General features: G+C 41.5%; 1 protein-coding gene across 1 annotated transcript in view; it reads left to right on the top strand.

Moving 5' to 3' along the window:
* Positions 1–25,318, top strand: part of LOC124292344 (protein Wnt-11b-2-like) — a 72,719-nt gene that overhangs the window by 38,663 nt on the left and 8,738 nt on the right. The window lies entirely within an intron of this gene.

Below are 25,318 nucleotides of genomic sequence, written 5' to 3'. Positions count from 1 at the left end.
AGACAGCATGTCTGTTATGTAAACACACGTGTTACTTTCTACTCAGACATGTCTATTTTTTTATCGCGAAGAAGACAGCTTTTCGATAATTTGAAAACGTTCTCTAAATGAAAGTGACTATTTTTATCGTCATTAAGACGGTTTTACGATAATATTGAAAACCTACTTTTAAAGTGAGCCTCAGAACCTCAGTGACGTAGGGTAGCCTAGTGGTTAAAGCGTTCGCTCGTAACGCCGAAGTCCGGGTTCGAATTAACCACATGGTTACAATGTGTGGAGCTAGTTTCTGGTTTCCCCCGCCGTGATATTGCTGGAGTATAGCTAAAACCGACATAAAACCTAAATTACCCCACTCACTCACAGATCTAGTTGGGGAAATTAAAACCGTTCCTTCTTACTTGGTTTGCAATATTTTCACGAGATTGAGAAAATAACTTTTATCTTAAATATCACGATAACAAAACTGTGAAGACTCTGGTACATGCTGGTGGTTCTGAGTAGTGGTGGTCCGATTAATTGAAATAATCGAAGATCGGTCGCAGTGACTAAACGACCAAGCAATCGATCATGTTTTCTCATAATCGAACACAAACAATTCTAGAACACTTGTTTTCAATAACAGTATTTTTCACTAGGTTGTTTATGTCTGTTACATTTCATAAGCACTACAAGCTCGTTCCAAGTCATGATTGAATTTATCTTAAAGACTCTACGAAATTTCTGTTCCTCCATACTAGTCATCCTTTAAAGATGTGACATTTTGCCCAAAACCCCAAAGAACTACATGTTTTTTTCCTTATTTTTTTGTGCATTAACACATTTCATAAATGCCGCTAACCAATTATTTTCGATGATTGATTGGTTGTAATGAACCAATCATCAATTATGAGATTTTAACCAATTCCCAACACTAGTTTTGAGTTCAACTATTTGGTCGAGGCGAACGCAGTGTCGTAAACACACCCTGATTGTGCTAGTTAGGCCAAACCTGAATTTCCGACAACCAAAATGTAGGAGTATGTGTTTTATTGGCTCTGAAAAAGAGCATAGATTAGTGGTTGAAGCGTTCGCTTGTCACGCTGAAGACCAGAATTCGATTCCCCAATGATTTAAGCCCATTCCAACTGTCACCGGCCGTGATATTGTTGGAATATTGATAAAGCGGCGTAAAACTATATTCACACCTTAAAATCAATCACCGGATTGTCTGGTCCAGGTTGGAATATGTTCATGCTGCGTCGTATAGTCTTGCTGGGCGTAGCGTTCAACAAAAACCAGACATACAAACTCCCGGTATGAACGAGAAACCTTGCGTAAAAAGCAGCACAGGCTTTCATTGCTTCAGTGAACTTCAATACTACATGTATATGGAAACAGGCTATAGGCTGTCCGTCTCAGACTCATTAATAATGCTGGGAAATCGCTTCACTTAGTAAACGCCTGTATACAGTTGTACATTTTGCCACGTGCCTCTGAAATTAATTGCTGCCTTTCGCTTGTAAGATTAATGTGAATAGAGAACTGTTTTCGCTTCTGTTTTTGTGAAAAGATTAATCAATGTTAAGGTTACGTTCAACGCGCACGGGGAACGGGTTGCTTGGCAGATAAATTGGTGAAGGTTACGGCACGGGTTAGTATTGTAAGCCGAAAGAGCCCTTCAACGAATTTACCTTATGTTATATCATCTTGGTTTCTGCTGCTAAACGTCTCCGAGTCTTTTCAACACTGGCGTTCCTTGTAACGGTTGACCTGGACTGGAATAGGCGTCAGCTGACGGCACCTTCCTGAAGCAGCTTTAAGTCGGTCGATCACGAATAGTAGATCGCGAACGTGAGTGAAGAGAGTTTGAACTGTCTCTCACACTTGGGATGAACCTTGAAAGGGTACAGTATGTAAATAGAAAAGTATTAGATGAAAGAACAGGGTCTGTGGTTGGATGCGTTGTTTTTGTTGATGTTGTTGTTGTTGTTGTGTGCTTTGCTGGGAGGGGCTTTTTAAGGTCTTTTCTGAGCATTTAAAGTTATGGTGTGTCTATTTGTCTATGGTTTGTTTTAATTGACTAATTCGTACAATCCGCGACTCAGAATCCAATGTAGATATATAGGGACGGCATGGTAGCTAACTGGTTCATGCGCTCGCTCGTGACAGTGAAGGCCCGGGTTTGATTCCCTACAACATACTCTTGCTGGAATATAGCTAAACGCTGCGAAATATTTTATGAATATATTTACATTTTTACATTTTAAGATTATAAATGCACAGGTACATATTACTTCTGGTTTGGAGACCAGAAAAAAAGCAGTGATTGGCTTTATCTACAGTTGAAGTGTGAATCACAATCAGCCTGCATGAATCATAAGGTCTTTGCACCCAAAACATTCATCCATATCTGCTGTTGGTAATGGCCTCTTTATTGTACCGTAAAACTGTGTCCAGATAAAAATATCTCATTATTGTAAATCAGCAACCATCACGTCATTTAGCACGTCGGCCGTCATTTTATAATTAGACGTTGGCCTAAACGTTCGCCACGGCATTCTGACCATAGGAGTCAGTGAGATGGCGTCGGGAAAATTATGCCTCGCGTTTTCCAGTAATATGCGGTCTCACTGAGAGATTAGATCAGTGCCTTCTCCGTACAAAACGATATGTAGCGGTCTTTCAACCATATCTGTGTATAAGCGCCCAAATAGGACACGTTTTATTACATTTGAAAGGGAATAGCTTCCCTTTCTGTATGATGTATCGGTTCCGACATTCCGACTGACTGCCCGAGGTTCACCGAAGATAACGGATCGGTTTCCGGGAGTTACACGACGTCTCGCCTTGCTTACCAAAGAATGGTATGTCTGGCGCGAGATGAAAACAAACACGGACATACAGCCCGTTTCGGTCGTGTGTTGAAGAAAACGAATATTATATACTACTCACAGTTTAAAAGTGAAACTAGCCTGACTCGATATTCCTCTCCAAGGAAGTTATAGAACACGCGTTTTTGTTTTCATATTGACTATGATTAGAAGAATAATTGGGTTTTCTTTTTCTTGTGTAATGGTTTATTTTGATCGGTATGCTTTTAAGTCTATATAGGGTATAATCTGGTTTGTGCAAAATGACGTTCTGTTTTGAGCAAAACAATGAGTTTTGTCAGATTCCATGTGGATACTTGACAGGTGTGGCGGTGATTTTTCAAATCTTGAATTAGACTCCACAAGAAATTCATTTTATCTATTTTAAGTATATATATGCCCAAGTGATTGTTTTGATTGACCAGCTTATCTCATTGAAACACTGTCATCTTCCTACATGGTAAGATCATATCTGACGGCGGTCCGATGAAAACATCATGGGCAATGATCTACGCAATTGGTATACGATGTCATGTGTCAACCTAACTTTTAAGACACCTTTGGTTTATCAATAATTTAGAAATAATTATAATTCATTTAATAGTATAGACACTCATCGAAATGCCCCTGCTTTAATTAGAAACTAGTTTTCGAAACCTTCTTGGACACTTGTGTTACTTTATGACTTCGACACATTTCCCTTTGAAAGGATGACAACATTATAACGCTCGAATGTAACTGGTAGACGCTGATCCTTGTACCATACAACGATCTTACCGCTACGACCACCATAGGCCTATATTAAAGTATGGGACAATCACAGTGCTTAAAGGGCAGTTGGTAGCCTAGTGGTTAAAGCGTTGGCTCGTCACTCTGAAGACCATGTTCGCTTTCCATGTCGGTACAATGTGTGAAACCCTTTTCTGATGTCCCCTGCCTTGATATTGCTGGAGGGACGGTGGGGTAGCCTAGTGGTTAAAGCGTTGGCTCGTCACGCTGAAGACCCGGGTTCGCTTTCCATGTCGGTACAATGTGTGAAACCCTTTTCTGATGTCCCCTGCCTTGATATTGCTGAAGGGACGGTGGGGTAGCCTAGTGGTTAAAGCGTTGGCTCGTCACTCTGAAGACCCGGGTTCACTTTCCATGTCGGTACAATGTGTGAAACCCTTTTCTGATGTCCCCTGCCTTGATATTGCTGAAGGGACGGTGGTGTAGCCTAGTGGTTAAAGCGTTGGCTCATCACTCTGAAGACCCGGGTTCGCTTTCCATGTCGTTACAATGTGTGAAACCCTTTTCTGATGTCCCCTGCCTTGATATTGCTGAAGGGACGGTGGGGTAGCCTAGTGGTTAAAGCGTTGGCTCGTCACTCTAAAGCCGGGTTCACTTTCCATGTCGTTACAATGCGTGAAACCCTTTTCTGATGTCCCCTGCCGTCATATTGCTGAAGGGACGGTGGGGTAGCCTAGTGGTTAAAGCGTTGGCTCGTCACTCTAAAGCCGGGTTCACTTTCCATGTCGTTACAATGCGTGAAACCCTTTTCTGATGTCCCCTGCCTTGATATTGCTGAAGGGACGGTGGGGTAGCCTAGTGGTTAAAGCGTTGGCTCGTCACTCTAAAGCCGGGTTCACTTTCCATGTCGGTACAATGCGTAAAACCCTTTTCTGATGTCCCCTGCCGTGATATTGCTGAAGGGACGGTGGTGTAGCCTAGTGGTTAAAGCGTTGGCTCGTCACTCTAAAGCCGGGTTCACTTTCCATGTCGTTACAATGCGTGAAACCCTTTTCTGATGTCCCCTGCCGTCATATTGCTGAAGGGACGGTGGGGTAGCCTAGTGGTTAAAGCGTTGGCTCATCACTCTGAAGACCAGGGTTCGCTTTCCATGTCGTTACAATGTGTGAAACCCTTTTCTGATGTCCCCTGCCTTGATATTGCTGAAGGGACGGTGGGGTAGCCTAGTGGTTAAAGCGTTGGCTCGTCACTCTAAAGCCGGGTTCACTTTCCATGTCGTTACAATGCGTGAAACCCTTTTCTGATGTCCCCTGCCTTGATATTGCTGAAGGGACGGTGGGGTAGCCTAGTGGTTAAAGCGTTGGCTCGTCACTCTAAAGCCGGGTTCACTTTCCATGTCGGTACAATGCGTGAAACCCTTTTCTGATGTCCCCTGCCGTCATATTGCTGAAGGGACGGTGGGGTAGCCTAGTGGTTAAAGCGTTGGCTCGTCACTCTGAAGACCCGGGATCACTTTCCATGTCGGTACAATGTGTGAAACCCTTTTCTGATGTCCCCTGCCTTGATATTGCTGAAGGGACGGTGGGGTAGCCTAGTGGTTAAAGCGTTGGCTCATCACTCTGAAGACCCGGGGTCGATTCCCCAGTTGGGTACAATGTGTGAAGCCCATTTATGGAGTCCCCCGCCGTAATATTGCTGGAATATTGCTAAAAGCGGCGTAAAACTATACTCAATCACTGATATTGCTGGAATTTTACTAAAACGGCGTAGAGCCATACTCACTCACCGCTCAGCTGTTCCTCGTCAATGGTTCCTCCGTTTTATTAGTTCTCGTGCCTTGCTTTTATTTGCTTCTGTGTATGTATTGAGAGTTTTGTTGATAAACACAGATAATAAAACCCCCACTCTTTTATATAGATGTGTTAGTTTTGGAAACAACCGCAGAAAAACTTATCATAAAGGCAGAACGTCTTCACGCCAAGACTACTTTGACAACCTCCAACAATAATACTTCCTGTACGCGCGATACAGGTAAAAACACGTGCCGATTTAAGTGCACTCTACAGATACTGTCTGGAATCAACAAAGTGGCCCCAGGAGTGATTGAGCTATGTTTATTTCCCCCGAACCCACGCTAGGTCACCTGTGATGACTGCACCAGAGAAGGGGGCCAATGAGTTTTGACACCTTTCAGATAACTTCTCCAGCAAAAGAGAAACACCAAGACCGACGTTTTCAGTAGGAGATAGCAATGTTTAAGTGTTAGCTTCAATTTTCACACTCTGATATTAAACATTATGGGGAGATTGTGAGAGCATGTCGACATGCTATTTAAACTCCGATCCGTCGAATGCATTTCCAAATACTCACGGGTAAACAAAAGAAGATGAAAGTGCACGAAACTAAACAAGCGTCTGCAATCATTCCAATCTCTCGTCACATCGGGGCTAAAATATTCCCAACTAGTCCTAAAAATGTTTACGTTTAAACATACCTTTAATATGAGCTGTTACTGATCGCTATATATACAAAGGTAGGCTGCGTCAAAAATTGAAAAGTTTCTCGGGTGCATTTTTTCTTAAAAGTTTTTTTGACACACGTAATGCTGCATGGGCACATTTTACTCTCCCCTGCTATTATACCGGAAAACGCAACTGTGCGTATATAGAACTCGACGCTCCAATACAATGTCTTTGGACACAAGCAACAATTAATTAACAATCTATAAATATATACCTCTTAAAATCTCTTCAAAACACACATTTAACCAGCTATTGCCAACTGCTAACCGTATATTCGTTGGCAATGTTGCTTTGTTTATTTATCATGCTATTTTGAAGAGAAATCTACTCTGCTTTAGAACATTGTATATCCTTGTACTATAGGCCTGTGGCATTCAGTACTGAATAAAGATTGATTAGAATCGTAAATAAAAAGGTCTAAGTACATTCGATAATCCTGAGAAATGTCTCCTTAAGTAGAGACCTTTCTACGATAGTGTAATTACAAAATGCTAGATTAGATAAATAAGTTGTAAATATAAGGTTGTAAGTACATTCAATAATCTTGAGAAATTTAGAATGGAGACGAATTGTACGATTGTGCAATCTCAAAACATTAGATCAATAAGTTGTAAACATAAGGCTGTAAGTACATTCAATAATCTTGAGAAACGTCGTGCATTGGTGAACGGATTGCTCTGTAGGAGAATGACTTCAAGGCGTCTTGTCAATGGAGTTACGAAGTGTACTTCGAGATATCTGTTTCCAGTGATTGTTGTGATACGGGTGGGAACGGCTCTGACTGTTTGGTTGACAAGTTATGCTAGAGGATTTACCCACGTGTCAGCAATTTGACAAATCATTGAGGTTTCGCCGTGTGTTTGTGTTGCTGATAATTGCACTTGCCACTTCGTCCTAAGTAAATATTTTAGTGTCACGGAACGAACGTAAATCTTTCTTTACCCAAACACCAAACTTTTTACAGCTTGCCTTAGCACTTGTCACTTTTTAGTAAAAAAAATAATAATCTGTTCGTGGCAAAAATAAAACGTGAATCAATTATCTCAATTATTCAGAGCAGGAGACGCTGGGGGTCCGGAAAGTATAAAATTGTTTTCACATAAATGAATGGTTTGTTTACTTATCCCAAATCACAGATTGCAGTAACCTCGAGCTCACAAGCTACCCATAATTGGTCTTGACAATAATATCACTCGACATTCATCAACATATTTCACATCACTGGTAAGTGATGACATATTTAGATGACATATTAAGGTTACGAGTACTAGTACTAAGTGAGTGAGTGAGTATAGTTTTACGCCGATTAGTATCACGACGGGGGACACCAGAAATGGGCTTCACACATTGTACCCTTGTGGGGAATCGAACCCGGATCTTCGGCGAACGGTTACTAAATTAACAGTGATACTATTCGTTCAGAATTATATACATTTTAACACATCCTATAAAGGAACATAAAAACTAAAGCCTAGTCTCTGAATACATATACTTTTGATAGTAACAAATAAACCCATTTGTACTGAAAAGGAGAACCAGTAAGATAGGACATGAGCAATACAGGGAGGATAAGGCAGAATGGAAAATAATCAGGGACTGTGAGACATACTGAGGTGGGTGAGTGGGTGAGTTTAGTTTTACGTCGCTTTTAGCAATATTCCAGCAATATCACGGCGGGGTACACTAGAAATGATCTTCACACATTCTACCCTTGTTGGAAATCGAACCCGCGAAAGCTTTATCCACTAGGCTACCCCACCGCCCAAGACATACTAAGGCATAAACTGTGTATTATTTGAATATTGAGTTTTGGTCGTCGCTAATGAGCCGTGAAGAATTATATTGCATGTCAATTATGCGTGATTGTGTTGCGATGTACAACTGGGATACCGTCTCCCCAACAAGACCGGGCCCCCCACGTGGGTAGCGTGATGTGTTCGTATGCTCAGATGCCTATTTACACAAACAAAATCAAGTGGCGATGGCTAAAAGTCAGCACATTGTTTACAATACCAAATTTATTTTTCTTGCTTGTGTTGATACAGTGTGGAGAAGGGAAACTCGATCTGCATTCCGCGAAGTAATTCTTTCCGAGGTCGTTTTCTTTCCTGGTGATTCAGGGGTCATCTCCAAACTGAAACTGTTTATTCTTTTTAACTTGATGGTAGTTCAGCTGTCAGTGGTCGTGTCGTCTTGTTGACATCTGTACTTCATCTTCGATTAATAAAAATACCCATTAGAATGTTTATAGTATACATGTTTTTGTTATTCATAAATTATATTGAAAGGTTTGTAAGGTGATTTGTTTTATGGAGATTTCAAATTTGATTTTGTAACAAGAGGTTGCCTGTCGATTGCAATATGAATGGGTGAGTGAGTTTAGTTTTACGCCGCTTTTATCAATATTCCAGCAATATCACGGCGGGGGACACCAGAAATGCAATATGAATGAACTGACTGGAATCCCAGTGCATTAAACAAAACTTTCAGTAATTCCGGACTGCGAAATCAGGAAACATCGTTAGCCCAGACTGTAATGTTGTAATGGGGAAACCTCGTGAGTCCGATCTTTGTTCATCCAGGAAACTCATCTCCCGTTCCATTTGTTCTCCTCCACAACCTAGGGGCGGCGAGGTAGCCTAGTGGATAAAGCGTTCGTTTGTCACGCCGAAGGACCGGGTTCAATTCCCTACATGGCTACAATGTGTGAAACCCATTTCTGGTGTCCATTTCTGGTGCTGAAAGCAGCGTAAAACTAAACTCACTCACTCACACCCGCTACTACGACCAGCATTGGGTGTGAAGACATGTCTTATCTGGCTGGAATACCCCCTGAACAAAACATGCTGGCAAGATATTACAACGTTAATGCGGACATGTAGTAATCCAGACGATTTCTCGCGGAATGGTATGTTTCGGATCACAAGGTGTGGTGTATTGAGTTACCTCCCAGTTACTCCCTTTGAGACGATCCCTTATAAACATGTAGCTATTTCTCATCCATGTAACAGGAGAGTTCTCTAAAAGGGGGATTAACTCTTACATGCTTTCTGATTACCCTCGTTAGGGGGCTCAAAGGAATTTCCAAGCACGCTGACAGATCTCTAATCCTTTATTTCGTTTGTTTTTGATACGACGATGTCTCGTACATCTCGCGGATTGTGGTGTATTTAACCATGCCAGATACAGTTCCTATAGACATTCTTTACGTTGTCGGTGTCAGTAATAATAATGACAAAGGCAACCACCGTTGTGTCGAACCCACCGTGGTCTCGAAGTCAAAGCCTGTAAAATTCGTTACTTATTCATCTTACTTCGCTTGTCTCGAACCTCAGATAACTCGAAGTATTTCATAGGTCCCTTTAACTTCGACACTGCGGTGTTGGTCTGTGGTAATAATATTAATAATGATGGGTGGGTTCTTGGTAGGTTCGACTAGGCAGCGTTTCCTGGGAGGAGTCCCTTTCGCTGTCTGGGCTGCCTGTAGAGGGGGCAAGGTCCCTGAGCTGATGATGAACCTTACCAGCCTGACTGTGCCAGGATCACCCGAACCCTCTCTACTGCATATCTTTAATCTGTAAAACATAATACCATTAATACAATAAATGCGAACATTGCAAAGTTACTGGATAATTGTACACTCGAACTTCGTTCTCAGCTTCCTTAGGGATCATACAATTCATCCTCGGTGCGAGGTGTACAGTCCCATTACCATTTCATACTACCGGGTACCTCTTGGCTGCTGGATAAACATACAGGAATGGTCTACGATAGTGCGTTATATATCCCCAGTATATCCGGTGAGGCAGGATGAGGGAAGTGATCTCCTCCTTGGCTGAAATATCATGACAGGGGACTCCCCAAAACTGGCTTCACACTTTGTATACATATCCGATTTGGAAGCCATACCTTCGGCCCGACGATCTAACACTTGGAACAACAAGGCCACCTGAACGGACCCTCTCAAAGAGATATTATTATTTACAAATGCAATCCTCGTCACAAAGCCACAGTCACAAGCTCTGCTCAAAGTAAAATGTAAATTTACCATATTTTAAACGTAGTATTTTTGTTCTTTTAACTGCCTGCTAAATTTTCCTACAATCGCCAGCGGCTGAAGGGATGTGTAAATCCAGCTAGGGTCCATGCAGGTAGCAAAAGTAATGTAAGTCCCTATGGTTCCTAGTATGGTGATCTACCTTCAGTTGTTGGCGATCTATAGCCCGTCTCTTATACCGTATTGTCTTCTTTAATTGGAATGTCTTAGCTTTGCTCGCTAGTTTAATATTCATAGCTGTGATTCTCTAGTATATTTACTGTCCATCGTTGACAGGTTTTAACCTTCAAAGTATTTTCACTATTTATTGTACAAATTGTTTTCGTCACGATATGGCTGAGATATTGCCGATGTGACGTTAAATATTAACTCACTCACTCACTCACTCACTCACAAGCTCTGCAGAGGTCTGACAAAAATAAACGAATCAACGAGATGGGATTTCGTTATAATATTCGTTTATTGGAAGAAGTATCTTCAAAGCTTAACACACTGACTTACAGGATTATATCCCCCCTATCTTTTGCGTCCGCGGTAACCAATGGTTAAGTTGAGAAGGCTGAAGTCCCACACAAGCATGAGTGGTTAATCCTGTGATAAAACTTATAGTATGGGCCCCTTTTGCCAGGGAGATTTAATGATCCCATGAGCATTCGGGGCATCCATATCTTGACATTTTAATGTCGCATTAACCCACGCTGGCTGTTAAAAGCCTATCTTGTCAAGGCGATAGAAACCAGTCAAGCGACGGCTTCCCACACCGAGAGTGGCTGTGAACTGTTAATATAGCTTTATACTTTCGTATTTACTGTTGCATATTTCTTTGAATGCATACATATTCGTCTCATACCCTCTCCGTCAATATAATGTTGTTTGTTGATTTTGTCTCTCGACGCGGTGGGTATGGAGGCTTCTGGAGTGTTAAACAATACGAACAGGGCTACGGACAGTTCGAGAACAAGGGCCCAGGCTAGCTATTCTCGAAACGTTCGTAGCCCTACGAACGTCTTAAGCCCAATATTAACACATTGGCTACGATCAAACTTAGGGCTACGAACAGTTCGAGAATAAGGGCCCTGTTCGTTATAAAGCAAGTTTACAGTGGTCGCCTCGTAGGACAACCATGTGTGGCTATTCTAACCCCAACCCAACAGGCCCCTTATTCTCGAAACGTTCGTAGCCCTAAGAATTCTTAACATCGATCGTAGCCAATGAGTTAAGAATGGGCTTAAGACGTTCGTAAGGCTACGAACGTTTCAGGAATAGCTAGCTTGGTCTTCTTTGTATCTGCCTGCTGAATGCGAGAATATTTGTAAGTGCCGAGTGTCATCACTTGTAGAGAGACAGACAGAGAGAGGCGGTTCCGGTGAACTATGTTTATAACACGCTTATAAGGAACTGGTCCTTTTTGTACCAGCCTACTGAATAGGAGAACGTTTGTAAGTGTTGAGTGACATCACCTGTGGAGAGGTAGAGTGACAGAGAGAACGTGGTCCTATAGTAGACTATATTTATAACCAAGGAGTGAGTGAGTGAGTTTAGTTTACGCCGCACTCAGCAATACTCCAGCTATATGGCGGCGGTCTGTAAATAATCGAGTCTGGACCAGACAATTAAGTGATCAACAACATGAGCATCGATCTGCGCAATTGGGAACCGATGACATGTGTCAACCAAGTCAGCGAGCCTGACCACCCGATCCCGTTAGTCGCCTCTTACGACAAGCATGGGTTACTGAAGATCAATTCTAACCCGGACCTTCACGGGTCTGTTTATAGCGAACACGCTTATAACGAACTGGTCATTTTTGACCTGAATGCAAGAACGTTGTAAGCGTTGAATGTTATCGCTTGTGGAGAGACGTGCAGAGAGACAGAGAGAACGTGGTCCTACAAGGCGACTTCAGCAAACTGCTTTTATTACGAACGCGCTTGTGACGAACTGACGGATATAACGAGTTAGTTCGGGTTTTGTGTCCATGCCGCTTACTGTACATTTGATTCGAAATGCTTATGACGAACTACGGTTATAACGAACTAAAATTAGTGGTCTCTTTGAGTTACACCATAGTTTACTGTATACAGAACGGGTAGTCATATCCATAAGGTTTCAGACGTTGCTCATGATTTCAGTCACTGGATTGTGTAGAACAGGATAGATTATCACATACCCGGTGCTTTTGGATTACTTTCCAAAAAGCGACGTAAATGTTTTGAAAAGAGTTTTTACAGTGATATATAAGTCACAGACTTTCCTAATATGTTGCCAAAAACACCACAGATATTGTGCCCAGTTGCGAAGTTGCCAGTCAAAATCACAACACCTTTTACATAATCCCAAAATACTAGGTGTGTACTTTTATACGTCAGTTTATCTGGTTGTCAAGACTTTTTTGTTTGTATGTGGTACAACAGGTTTCCCTAGTCTTATCTAAGGATATACCGAAGCAGTATTGGCAAGAGCGCGGTTCCGCTATATTACCGTTCGTCATTTCTGGGTACCGTTATTTTCGGACTAAATGTAACGCTGTCATACATTCCCACATTCATCCCCTTACAACTGAATCAGACTAACATTAAGTTCCAGGGATAAAGGTGCAGTTGGGTAGCCCAGTGGTTAAAGCGTTCGCTCGTCATTCCGAAGATCCGGGTTCGATTCCCCAGATGGGTACAATGTGTGAAGTCCACACAGCTAACGAAGCTAACAAGGTTTCCTGATTCCACAGTCCAGAGTTACTGCAAGGCTTTTTTACTGCATTGGGATTCCAGTCAGTTCATTCATATTGCATTTCTGGTGTTCCCCGCCGTGATATTGCTGGAATATCGATAAAAGCGGCGTAACACTGAACTCACTCACTCACCCAAGGAATAGAGTTTCTTAGACGCTTAAGAAATCAATTATCATTAATTTAAAAATATTTACCTACAGAGGAACAAATCAAATACAAATCGGGTCAAGTACGTCGCTAAGTTTAGTTAAGAAATGTGGCAATCTAGGCTTGCCAAATATTTTTAGAATTCAGGGTTCATTTTTAATATAACCTCTTGGGTCTAGGAAACAGATTATAATCAGCTATACGGGGCGAAAGGTATACCACCCGCCTGTGTAATATATGGTCTTCCCAATCCACCCTGCCTTTCTGTAACTAGATAGTTCTATACATAGGTTCTAGCCGTGTGCTACTCTGTCACAAAATGTAAAGCACTAACTATTGGTTTGTGTGTCTTGGTTTGTATTCGACTCAACCATCCTGTTTGTCTCTTAAATTTCGTTTACTACGGGGGTTCGAGTTTCCTACGTGTGGTAGGTATGTGTGATGTATGGTGCTCTGGACTCAGGTCTACCTTATATCTTGTTTTATGTAAGGCTTTACACATCTGCAAACCGATTTAGCGGGTAACGTACCGAGCAAAAGAAAGTGGCCACCTTTGTTTGGTGGCTCAACGAACATGAAATGATCATGTGGATGTTTTTGATACGGGTATCATGGATGTGCTTTGGACCTGAAGTTTGAGTGTTTCGGCGTGTTATCTGCCTCGTGGAGTTTAAATAATGTTTGTAATTTTGGAGTAAAATCCAGTTTGATTTAGCGGGTATTAAAGACACGTCATAACGGTTCTGCCACTTCAGTGATGCTTCGTTATTCCGGACAACGCACCATGTGGACACGTATTGGTTAATTCAGACACTTGTCAATCCGAATGTTTCTGAAAACGATCCCCTACGATCGCTTTGGGCCAAACATCAAGGGACACTTCTTACTGATATGACCACCGCAGCGGCCTTACCTTAACATAGCACAACGATACTGACACAGCCATTAGCTCGCCTCGATGGACGACACAAACGGCAGAGGTAGAATTTTTACATTCGCTTTCAGTTTTTTTTCTCTTTTTGTGGACTTAACGATCCCTACTTCACGCGAATTGTCGCCCATGAAATAACTACTTTATGGCAGATATATGTTTTATCCAAACGTTTTTACATATGTTATCGCACAATGAAACTTTCCGGCGCCATCTGTGTACTAAGGGGAGACAACTTATGCCCCCTGGAAGTTAAACAAATCACGAGAAGAAAGGGTAACACAGCGGTTGTCATTTACTAAGAAAATTGGTAGAAAATGATTTTTGCGTTGACTGCTGTGCCGAGAGATAAATCGATGTATGTTCCACATGGAGGAAGTTCAGAAGACTACTGGTGGTTCCTTGCGGCCTGAATTTCTGTTTTTATTTCGTTGTTTGTGATAAAACGATTTCCTGTGGTAATAATTATTCATGCTGGCTTTTGTAATTTAACTATGTAGCTTGTGCAATATTTCAGCATAGAAACGAGTAAATATCAGATTGAAATAGTTTTTTGTGTTATGATAATGAGTGCTGTTTTGAAACACCATCTCAGTTCATGCAATGAATCCGTGATATAACTTGCAACTCGCTATGCAGCATATCTGTGTATTACTTATGATTCGGTGTTTTAACGGAAGAGCTGGGTGGGGGAAATAATTACACATTCCTACCTATCCCTGGGTAACCAAACTGCATGGAATTATAAACTATATAGTTTATTATACAGCTGTGAAAACTGGCGGGATGGAACCGAGTGGGGTGATAAATATATTTTAAAAAATACTTCTGAATAGCAAAATACTTTCTAATTTTGGGATGGTGCCAAGAACGCCATGATTTTCTTACAAGCTCCTTAAGTTATAAATGTTGCGACCACCCGATACCCTTTTTTCCTATGGACGGGTATTGGGTGTACAACAGCCCCTGATATGCGTGATATTCTACCATTCATTCGTTTTCAAGTAGTGTGAAATACAAACGTTTTTGTTCTAAAGTAGTATGAACTTAAATAATATGTTTGGCTTTTATTTTGGTTTTCTTGCCATGGTACAAACGGCCCGCATAACAGGGCCATAGCCGTGTTGTAGTCGTAATACTTATCAACGTTTACGAACCAGGGCCCTGTTTCACAAAGCTATCGTAGCGCTACGACTGTCGTAAGTCTATGTTACAGTATAGGAGCTACGGCAGTCGTAGCGCTACCATAGCTTTGTGAAACGGGGCCCTGGAGCCAGATCTTCAAAGCGTTCGTACCTCTACGTGATTCGTAAGTCTATGACAAACTATACAGTTACGATAGCTCGTAACATTACGGACGCTTTGTGGATCGTGACCCAGGGGCCCGTTTCACAAAGAGATCGTAGCGCTAAGACGGACGTAACTCCTATTTAAAGACAGACTTACGCTACGATCGATTTGTGGAGCGGCAACCTGAAAATAGTATCCTTATTCCTAAAAAACAGCCGCATCCTCCTACCCCACCCCATATTCATCCCCACCCCCCAAATTGATAATTACATGAATACTTTATCTCCCCATTGTAATTTGTACTCTTCCGCATCACAAACACCCCTCCCATCCCCAACGCCTGACTGTCAAGGCGGGGAGGGTCCCCATTCCATCATCCTGGGTAATGAGATGTCTGTGAGGGGTAGGGGATCATCCGTCATCTCTGATAGGTCTCCTCCGGCCAACTCACCTACACAGGTAGATATTAAGCCATGGGAGGCATCAGCCTCTCCCCTGCCAGTTTAATTCGTCGGAAATAAATATGAACTATCCAGCTGACCCGCTGTTGTCTTGACGATACGACATGGCGGAGACGTACCAGGGGCTATCAGTCCTTGGGACGTGGGTGTCCCAACCGTGACACTTGAAGTCCCAGGTAGAGCACTGGGACCTGCTTGACGTCTTCAGTCTGGCGACATGCGGCATACTTTTCTTCCAAGAATTTTGTAATTAGATTGTATGACACTGCGCATAACTGAAGCCAGGTACTTGCTGTAAGGGGAGGTGGAGCAGCCTAGTGGTTAAAGCGTCCGCTCGTCAGGCTGAAAACACGGGTTCGATTCCTTACATGGGTACAATATGTGGAGCACATTTCTGGTGTCCCCGGCCGTGATATTACTGGAATATTGCTAAAAGCGACGTTAAACTAAACTCACTCCCTCCCTTGCTGTATGAAGCGCATCTATTTTTTCAAATGAGTGAGTTTTACATCGTCTCGGCATTATTTAGCCGTGTAGCGACTATTGGGTGACAAAAAGCGGTGAAGGGCTATCTGAACCTTCAGTTTAGTTGTTATCACAGAATATGAATGTCTATAACATGTTTTCGAATGCAATTTGAAGAATAGAACTAGACTCTTGACCATTCGCTTTTGAATATTTATCAGCTCATAGCGCGTCTCAATATCTATGCATAATGAAGGGTCTTTGTGTGGAGCGTACAGATTGGGCAAAGTCAGCAGCACAAGAGCCTTGTTGTTTTATTAACAACAGCTCACGGGTAGTTTTTATTTTGGAATTATATATTATGTTAAAAAATTTAAATTGTTTTCCGTCAAACCTTTTTTGACGACAAAATTTATGAGCGCATGTATTATATATTAATAGGTAGGCCATATCTAGTTTCCGTTCAAGATATTTTTCATTAATATTTCGTTATTCTTTTCCTTCTTCTTTTTCTCATTTATACACTTTGCGTTCCAGGTTTTTGTTATTTATGTTCTAGTTTATTCAATTCATTTTTCATCGTGCATCAATAAAAATGAAATTTATTGCTTCAGTCTTTGCATGCGGTTTTAAGTTCTGTTGAATGGCCAAACAGAATATGGATCAAATATTAAGGCAATCCTCTAATTACATCCATGAGCGTTGTAGTAAAGATTGAGTGAGTGTAGTGACTGAATCCCACCATGTACCATCCACGATGAAGTAAAGGGCATCTCAGAGAGATGTTATTCCTCTGTGATACGTTCAGGTGGTGTGATGCGGCATTGCTTGCTGATGGGGAGATCCTATCAAGCTCTCTGCTGATGTTGGACGCAAATAGTTTAACCTGCGGGCATTCGCTGACGCTCAAGTTAAAAGTCCTTCCCTATAAATATTAATGTCATACAAATGTATTTATTCAGACTGAAATGCTTCCATGATCATCACACACACCTGTGAAAAGGTGTAATGTGTAATAGAGAACAGAAATTGACATACGTCCTTTACGTTCCCAAATAAATTGTAATCAGAATTCTGTGCATTGCGTTCGTCTCGTCCGAATGATTTGAGATGATTTTCATGATCCTTCTCCCATCAAATTAAGAAATATACTCTATCTTTTTCTCTCTCTCTCCCTCACACACTCTGTCCATCTCTCTCTTCTCTCTATCTATATCTCTTCTCTCTCTCACCTCTATTTCTCACTCTCTTCCTCTATCTAATTACCAAACTTTCTTCTCTCTCCATTCTCTCTCCTCACTCTATTTATCTCTCTCTCTCTCTTTCTCCCCCCACCCGTCACACACCACACACGTACACTCCTCTATTCCTCTATTTTGTATATATTCAGTGCTAATGCACCTGATCATTACATTATTATTACTATTAATTTGCCTTAATAAATTCGCAAAACGTAAGACGTATTTTGGTATCTGCTAGCCATAGCAGTAACCATCTCCGTGGAGACCTCGGTATCCTGGCACTAGCGCTGCCTAGTTATCACATGAGATAAAATTGGTCCGTCGGAAGCTGAGATGACGGCGATAAGTCAGGAGGTTAGTGCTATGAACTGACATGCAGGGCCTCTTAGAGACTTAGAAACTCAAATAGATATGACCAGGCCATTCTGTTTTATTCGCTGTGTTGGTGGTCCGGGCTTGTCACGTGCTTGACGCCAACGCTTGTTTATTTGACGTTTTATGGTAATGTCAGTTTTATAGACCGTTGCTTGCGTTGTCAGAGTAACCGTTAGTCGTAGCTTTATTTATTTTGTTCCTTTATTTTTTAAAGGATATATATGATTAATTTATCAAGAACTGTAACAAGGGAATATCAATATCCTATTCGTCTTGTATTACACACATCCATTGATGTCATGGTAGCAAGAAGACCTGGCAATACAGCGAGCTTCCGTGAATTCCGTATTGCACTCTGATTTCCGTGTTGCAAGACTGTCGGATCTACTTTTTCCAGAGTTCAGCAGTACTCTAATCCTTCTTTAAACATCTAAGTATAGACATTATATGGGTCGAGGGTACGTTCTATATACACTAAACGCCAAAAGAAACTTTACCCTCCTTGCCTATTGACGGGGGTACCTATCTTCAACTAACGTTGTGATGCGTGGACGTGCCCTTCTTGGTCTGTCTACGCTGACCCCAGTCTGTCTGAAGCCCTGAATACGTCTTTGAACCGTGATACACTATAAGTACGGTGGCATCCGGGGGCGTTGGCAACAGCATTGTATGTCGACCCCATCTGCACCATCCCATTGTCTCTTTCTCTCTCTTCAGCTGTTAATCGTGGCATATTTCTCGTACTTGTGTATCATATCATGTATTTTATGCTCTCTTCTTACCCTATAGAATCATTCTACATGTGAAATGGATGCAAATACTGCTTGAATATTGCTGCGTTTTGGCGATTGGTATTGTTATGTGTAAACAGAAAATGGGAAAATGTTACTTTCCAAGCAAACAGGTTAACAAAGATAATTTTAGATGTTCCTAAACATTTTCTCACAATATCAAAGACACGTTTTACTTGTTTTCACTAATGCAAATCAGCAGAAAATGTTTTAAAAGACTGAAATCATAGGAATGATTCTTTTGCAATTTTACACACTCTACAACCGTTGTTTCTTGTTTTAATAGTTGAAAAATTGTGACTTTCAATGGTTTATCTTTGTCTCAAAGCAGAATTGTATTTCAACCTTTGTTTTTGACATCTAAATCACTGTTATTGGTTTATTTCGCCTTGGACGAAAATAGGACAATTTAACTCTTCTCAAAAAGATGCATTTCACCTGAATATGAATGCATTTGAGAATTTCTTTTCGTGATTTGCATAAAGCTGTGTTGTTAAGCTTTCTTGTAAACTAAAACCTTCTAACATATCTTCGGTAGTTTTTAAGTAATTCATAAAGGTAGGAGGGTAACGTTTCTTTTGGCGTATAGTGTATATGCAATTATGGCCGTTTCATGTCTCGTTGTTACCTCTAGGGGCGGTGGGGTAGCCTAATGGTTAAAGCGTCCGCTCGTCACTCTGAATAACAATATTTAGATCCCGCTGTGCTATTGCTGAGTATTGTTTTACGCCGCTCTTAACAATATTCCGGCAACATGATAATAATAATAATCAGAACAGTTGTATAGCTCTGATCTCCATACCTTATGGGCATGCTCTAAGCACATACAACAGTCCAAGTCAATGTTAATATCTCCCAAAGAGATAGGTCTGGAGATGGGTTTTGAAAACGTCCTGTGAGGGAGAGCATCTCAGATCATAGGGAAGAGAGTTCCAAAGACCGGCTGGCTTATTATCACAGCTGGGGACACCAGGAATGGGTCACACACTTTGTTTCCCTGTAGGGAATCGAACCCGAGTCTTTGACGTGATGAACGAACGCTTTAACCACTAGGCTACCCCGCCTTTCTCCCCACCAATGAGACCCGTGAAGGTCCGGGTTAGAATTAACCTTCAGTAACCCATGCTTGTCGTAAGATGCGACTAACGGGATCGGGTGGTCAGGCTCGGTGGCTTGGTTGACATATGTCATCGGTTCCCAATTGCGCAGATCGATGCTCATGCTGTTGACCACTGGGTTGTCTGGTCCAGACTCGATTATTTACAGACCACTCCCATGTAGCTAAACTAAACTCACTCACTTCCCACCAATAACAATGCAATCGTTCCAACTTCATGGGCTAGCTAGTACTACAATCACCTGGTGTAGTTAATTATAAGCACCCTCTTAACACAAGAATTCATTAATTAGAAAACTACGCAGATAATTCATTTCATTACCACGAACGCCTTGGCATATATGTCACTACCGGCCTCCCATAGATAAGGTTGGAACCCCAAGAGTTCACTAAGGAGAGGTTGATGGTAAGGATGGTGGCCCCGCTGTGCGATGTTGATGAGTGGTGATAACGGTAATTGACTATAGTTGTCGTTATGGGGTAGCGTGTTGCGGATGTAATGAATAGTGCGCTTAATGTATGTGTTCAATTAGACAGTAATAGCGGAACGACATCAGTCATTCTTTGCGGGCAGTAGTCAGTGAGTGAGTATAGTTTTACGCCGCTTTTAGCAATATTCTAGCAATATCATGGGGGCACCAGAAGAGGGTTTCACATTGTACTCATTTTGGGAATCGAACCCAACCCTTCGGCGTGACGAGCGAACGCTTTAACCACTAGGCTAGCCCACCGCCCCTCAGTTGTCATGAACTGTTTCTGGTGTAACAGCAACTCTCGTGCCGGTCTTGGTTCCACGAGGCAGTTTGGTTAAGGGTTAAGAAAGCTCTGTGGGAAGGTCTTTGAATGCTATTTAGAGTGAGTGAGTGAGTTTAGTTTTATGCCGCACTCAGTAACATTCCAGCTATATGGCGGCGGTCTGTAAATAATCGAGTCTGGACCAGACAATCCAGTGATCAACAGCATCATGAGCATCGATCTGCGCAATTGGAAACCGATGTCATGTGTCAACCAAGTCTGTAATCTGTAATCACTATCGCCTTAAATCAGAGTCCATTGTACGATTCCAACTGTGTCATTAGTAAGTCTTAGTGGATCATTATCAACTAGGGACGAAAGCGGGCAATCTTCTCAGAGCGAGGTGTTACACTTTGTTCTGATACCCTTTCTAACTGTTCATCACTATATCACTGGCTCACTTAACTTTCCGTTAATTACATGCAGTATGTGGGCCCGTGAAGATACAGGTTAGAATTGGTCTTCAGTAACCCATGCTTGTCGTAAGAGGCGACTAACGGGATCGGGTGGTCAGGCTTGCTGACTTGGTTGACACATGTCATCGGTTCCCAATTGCGCAGATCGATACTCATGATGCTGATCACTCGATTGTCTGGTCAAGATTCGATTATATACAGGCCGCCGCCATATAACTGGAATATTGCTGAGTGCGGCGTTAAAAAACAACACCCAACCAACATGCAGTATATTCTCAGCCCATTTCCGTCACCGTCTTCTGATTTACGATCAGTTCCTCACATCAGATACAGAACGTAAAGCAGTGTAGCCATTTTATACCAAACTTGACCATCTGACCGACAAATTGGAACGTCCAATATACTTCTGACGATTAGATCAGATGAACGGCTAGTCTGCTTTTGATGGCTTCTCTATATTGTGCTTTGGGGTATTTTCATCAGTGGCCAAACGGTGCAGAACCCGTTCAAGTTCACTACAAGAAATCTGAAAGGTATATTATGGTGGGAAACGCTCCGCTCCCACATGCAACTCATGCAGAACACCTGGTGTGTTTTTCCGTTCATAAAAGAATGACTAAGATAATATTGAAACGCAGTTTCTAAAGCAATAAATCGATAGAATCCAGTCTGCATATTTCCTTGTTTGTTTCAAATTTGAGTCTAAAAAGTAGACAGGTAGTTTCCTTGCGAGAAAGATTGCCTCACCTGGATTCTTTGATCTCAGCGCCACAGGTGTCAGCTACTAGGGTGGGTTCATTCAAGGAGACAGCATTACTTTGTAAATATGTCCCTTTTACCCCCAAGGCGCTATTCAGGAACGGCTTGATGTTACGTAAGACATTAAAGGGTTTAATGAAGTTCTGTTTAACGATTCGGACAAACTTTGACAAAGACCTATGTCCCAATATCCTCACCATCACTGTTCATAAGAGACGTATGTCTTGTCCCGAGGCTGACTAGGGTGTACAGTAATGCAGGGCTCCAGATAAGGGCCGTATCAGCGTATATACGGATTAAAAATATGCATGATACGGTAGGAAATAATTTAGAAAACGTAGCAGATATGCACTACAGCAACGGTGTACGGTCTTAGAATCATTTACTGACGTATTTATCTGAAAAAAAGTGTTGTTTTATTGTTTATTTACCTGTTTTCACAAGAGTAGCAATGTTGTGGTGCATATATGAAACGAAACACAAGATTACTGATACTCCATTAAATTTCACTCAGTACTCTAAATGTACTCTTATTGTTTTCCAGTACTCCTATATTGGAAAAATAAGGAGTATGTACTCCTGATCAGGAAATATTATCTGGAGCCCTGGTAATGGATTTGGTCGTAACACTTGTCAATATATGTAGGTCAGTCCCCAAGACAGCTATCTTTCTTAAAGAATTCTATTGCAAATACCCGTTCATCTTGGTTACATGTTTTATCAAATATGGTGCGATGTGCAGCCAGTAGCATGTATGTATAAGAGTTTAAACATTTTTCCAATTTTTAAAAGTTAACCATTTTTATATCTAACGTCATTATAAAATGTGCATTAATGCTGTAATGTTACTGTGTTGTTTTACGGGGGACGTAAACCTCCACCTTGTCTCATCCCATTTAGTCAAAATATGACATACTTGATGTTACCATATTTAGAGGAACAATATAATCTCTTCGCATATTCCATCTTTGGACAGTTGAGTAACTCAATGGTGAAAGTGCTGGCTGGCCATGGCGAAGTCAACCAGTTTCGCTTCCACAAAAGAACAATAGTTGAATTCCTTTATTCGTTTACTCCGTCGAGATATGGTTGGAATAGATATAATTTTTCGTAAAACCCAATACTCTCACTTAATCTAGGCCGTGGTGTAGCCTAGTGGGTAAAGCGTTCGCTCATGACATCGAAGACCCCTGGTCGAGGCCCAACATGGGTACAATGTGTGAAGACCATTTCTGTTACCCCTACCGTGATATTGGAATACTGCTAAAAGCGGAGAAGAACTTTACTGAATCAATCACACGATGATCAACATTGCCACTTTTAGATAGCTGCTATACTTCATGGTAGATTATCCCAAAAAGTGTTTGATTTTTGTTAATTGATATAATAACATGATATATTAACTGAAATGGCTGCTATGGTGTTAAGAATAAGTCAAGTGAACATGTTCACTTTCGAGTATCCCCTACATTGCATGACCGGAGTCTGAGTAAATAATGAGTGAGTGAGTGAGTTAATATTTAACGTCACATCGGCAATGGAGTAAATTATCATTCATACATGGCGTGATCCGTGAAGATCCGGGATTGAATTGGTCTTCAGCAACCCATGCTTGTCGTAAAGGGACTTAAGGGATTGGGTGGTCAGGCTCGCTGATTTGGTTGACACATGTCATCGTATCCTAACTGCGTAGATCGATGATTTTGATCACTGATTTATAATTTACAGACAGCCGCCATATAGCTGGAATATTGCTGAGTGTGGCGTTAAACAACAAACAAATCACACAAAGTGTAGAGGATCTGTCAAACCTTAAACGACTCCCTCAATGACTGTCGTAGTCGGCAGTGTTCAAGTTGATACGGGCGTGGTGGTGGAATAGTTTTAATTTAATTTACACATAGCCATACGTGAACCATTTGACTAAGCGAACAACGTCATCAAACATGTTGGAGGCGAAGCCATCCTTAATTCACCGAGGGAGGAAACCAAGAAATAAACTCTGTGAACTTCACAATTCCAAAAGCAAAACGTTTCGAACAATTGTAAAAAATATGGGAATAATTTAAACATGTATATTAGATGTATGGTAATAATTTATATTTAAATTGCTTTCAACAAATACCCGATTTCACTCTACCTACGTTTTGAAGTTGATCATGACCACAAGTGCATTTAGCATTCAGCCCTGTGCCTTTATTAAGCTCGGCAATATCAACAATGCTTGTTTTGCTAGCTATTTAGCTCCTCGCTCTGTTGATATATAGCACGTTGTATATGCGTCATATCAAAGGGACTATATTCAACTGACCACACGCTCAAGTGGTCGTGGATAAATCACACCGGCTCCTCTGGGACATCTGTCGAGATTCGATCAACATATCAAACGAAATGAGAATTATTTACGATAGCTGTGTTCATTAGGTTCCTATAGCCCCTCCCCCCGTTTACGCTCTCGTGTTTGTCGTGTACTGTGGTGTTGACTCACGTCTTTCTATACCTGTAAGGTCTTCACTGCTGCACCTGTAACGCCGGGACCGTCTCTCCGCTCGGATGTTTTTATTTAGGATGCTTATAAATTATGTAATAAAACGAGATCAAAGGGGTCAGGGATGCATGGTAACAGGGTTTTTTTATCGGACCAATTTCTGTCAACAGAGGTGTGTTCGTAGGCACTCGGTTGGAATTTGAGCTGTTTTTACAGTATCCCAGTCATACAATGGCGGTGAAGTCAAAGAATAAGCTTCATATATTCTACCAATATTGAGAAACAAACAAGCCTTTCGCTATCGCAGTAGCCATCATTGGTGCTCAGTATGTCCAAACAATTTGTTGATTGTCTCGCCCAAACTTCAATATTTAGAGCTTTGCTGAGTGATGCAAGAAACAGCATACGTAACATCACTTCATCAGTGTTTGTGTATGTGCCTCTCAATCCACCCTGTTCATCACTTCTTGATAACGATGAACCTATGCCGAAACATCGCTCCTATTTTTATAAGGAAGTTGTTCATGCATATATCTTTTAGTGCAGTTTGTGTAAGATATATAGACTAACATCTAATTTCTGAAGTGAACATATTTTACAGTAGAAAACTGTTCACAAAACATAATGAGCCCAGACACTTTCTTCGTTTTGGAAATCTAGACTTGCCACATATTCTAGACTTGCATAGGCTTCCTTGGATATATTGTTTCAGGGTCGGTATGGCAGATTATGTAAAAGATTACGCTTTGCTATAGCTAGCTCACTCTCTAGAGAACCAGCCCCTATAATTTACCCAGCAGAAATAAGATTCACACAGTGTACCAATTCGGGGAATCGAACTCAGACCCGAGCCGTGACTAACGAGTGCTGCAACCATAAGGCTACAATACTCCTCTTGTCACGAAAGATGATCAGGTTTTCAGGTTGCTAGCACATCATAGTGACCAGATGTGGAGAGTTCATGAAGTAGTAGCAAATAGTAGTAGAATCACTGGTTTGCCTGGTCCAGGATCGATCATCTACAGCCTGTCGTGGCCTTGCCGACTGGCGTTGATCAACACACACTCTTTCATTCTGAGTTTGAATAATCCTTAGTCAGGCCTGTGTATTTTGTATTGTCATGCACTGTGTAATGGGATATATTAATAGAATATCAA

This window comes from Haliotis rubra, unplaced genomic scaffold (genome assembly GCF_003918875.1).
Source record: "Haliotis rubra isolate DU_JTF1 unplaced genomic scaffold, ASM391887v1 Scf514, whole genome shotgun sequence".
NCBI classification, from domain to species: Eukaryota; Metazoa; Mollusca; class Gastropoda; order Lepetellida; family Haliotidae; genus Haliotis; species Haliotis rubra.
Note: the sequence above shows the minus strand (reverse complement) of the source record. Positions and strands in the feature narration are given on the sequence as shown.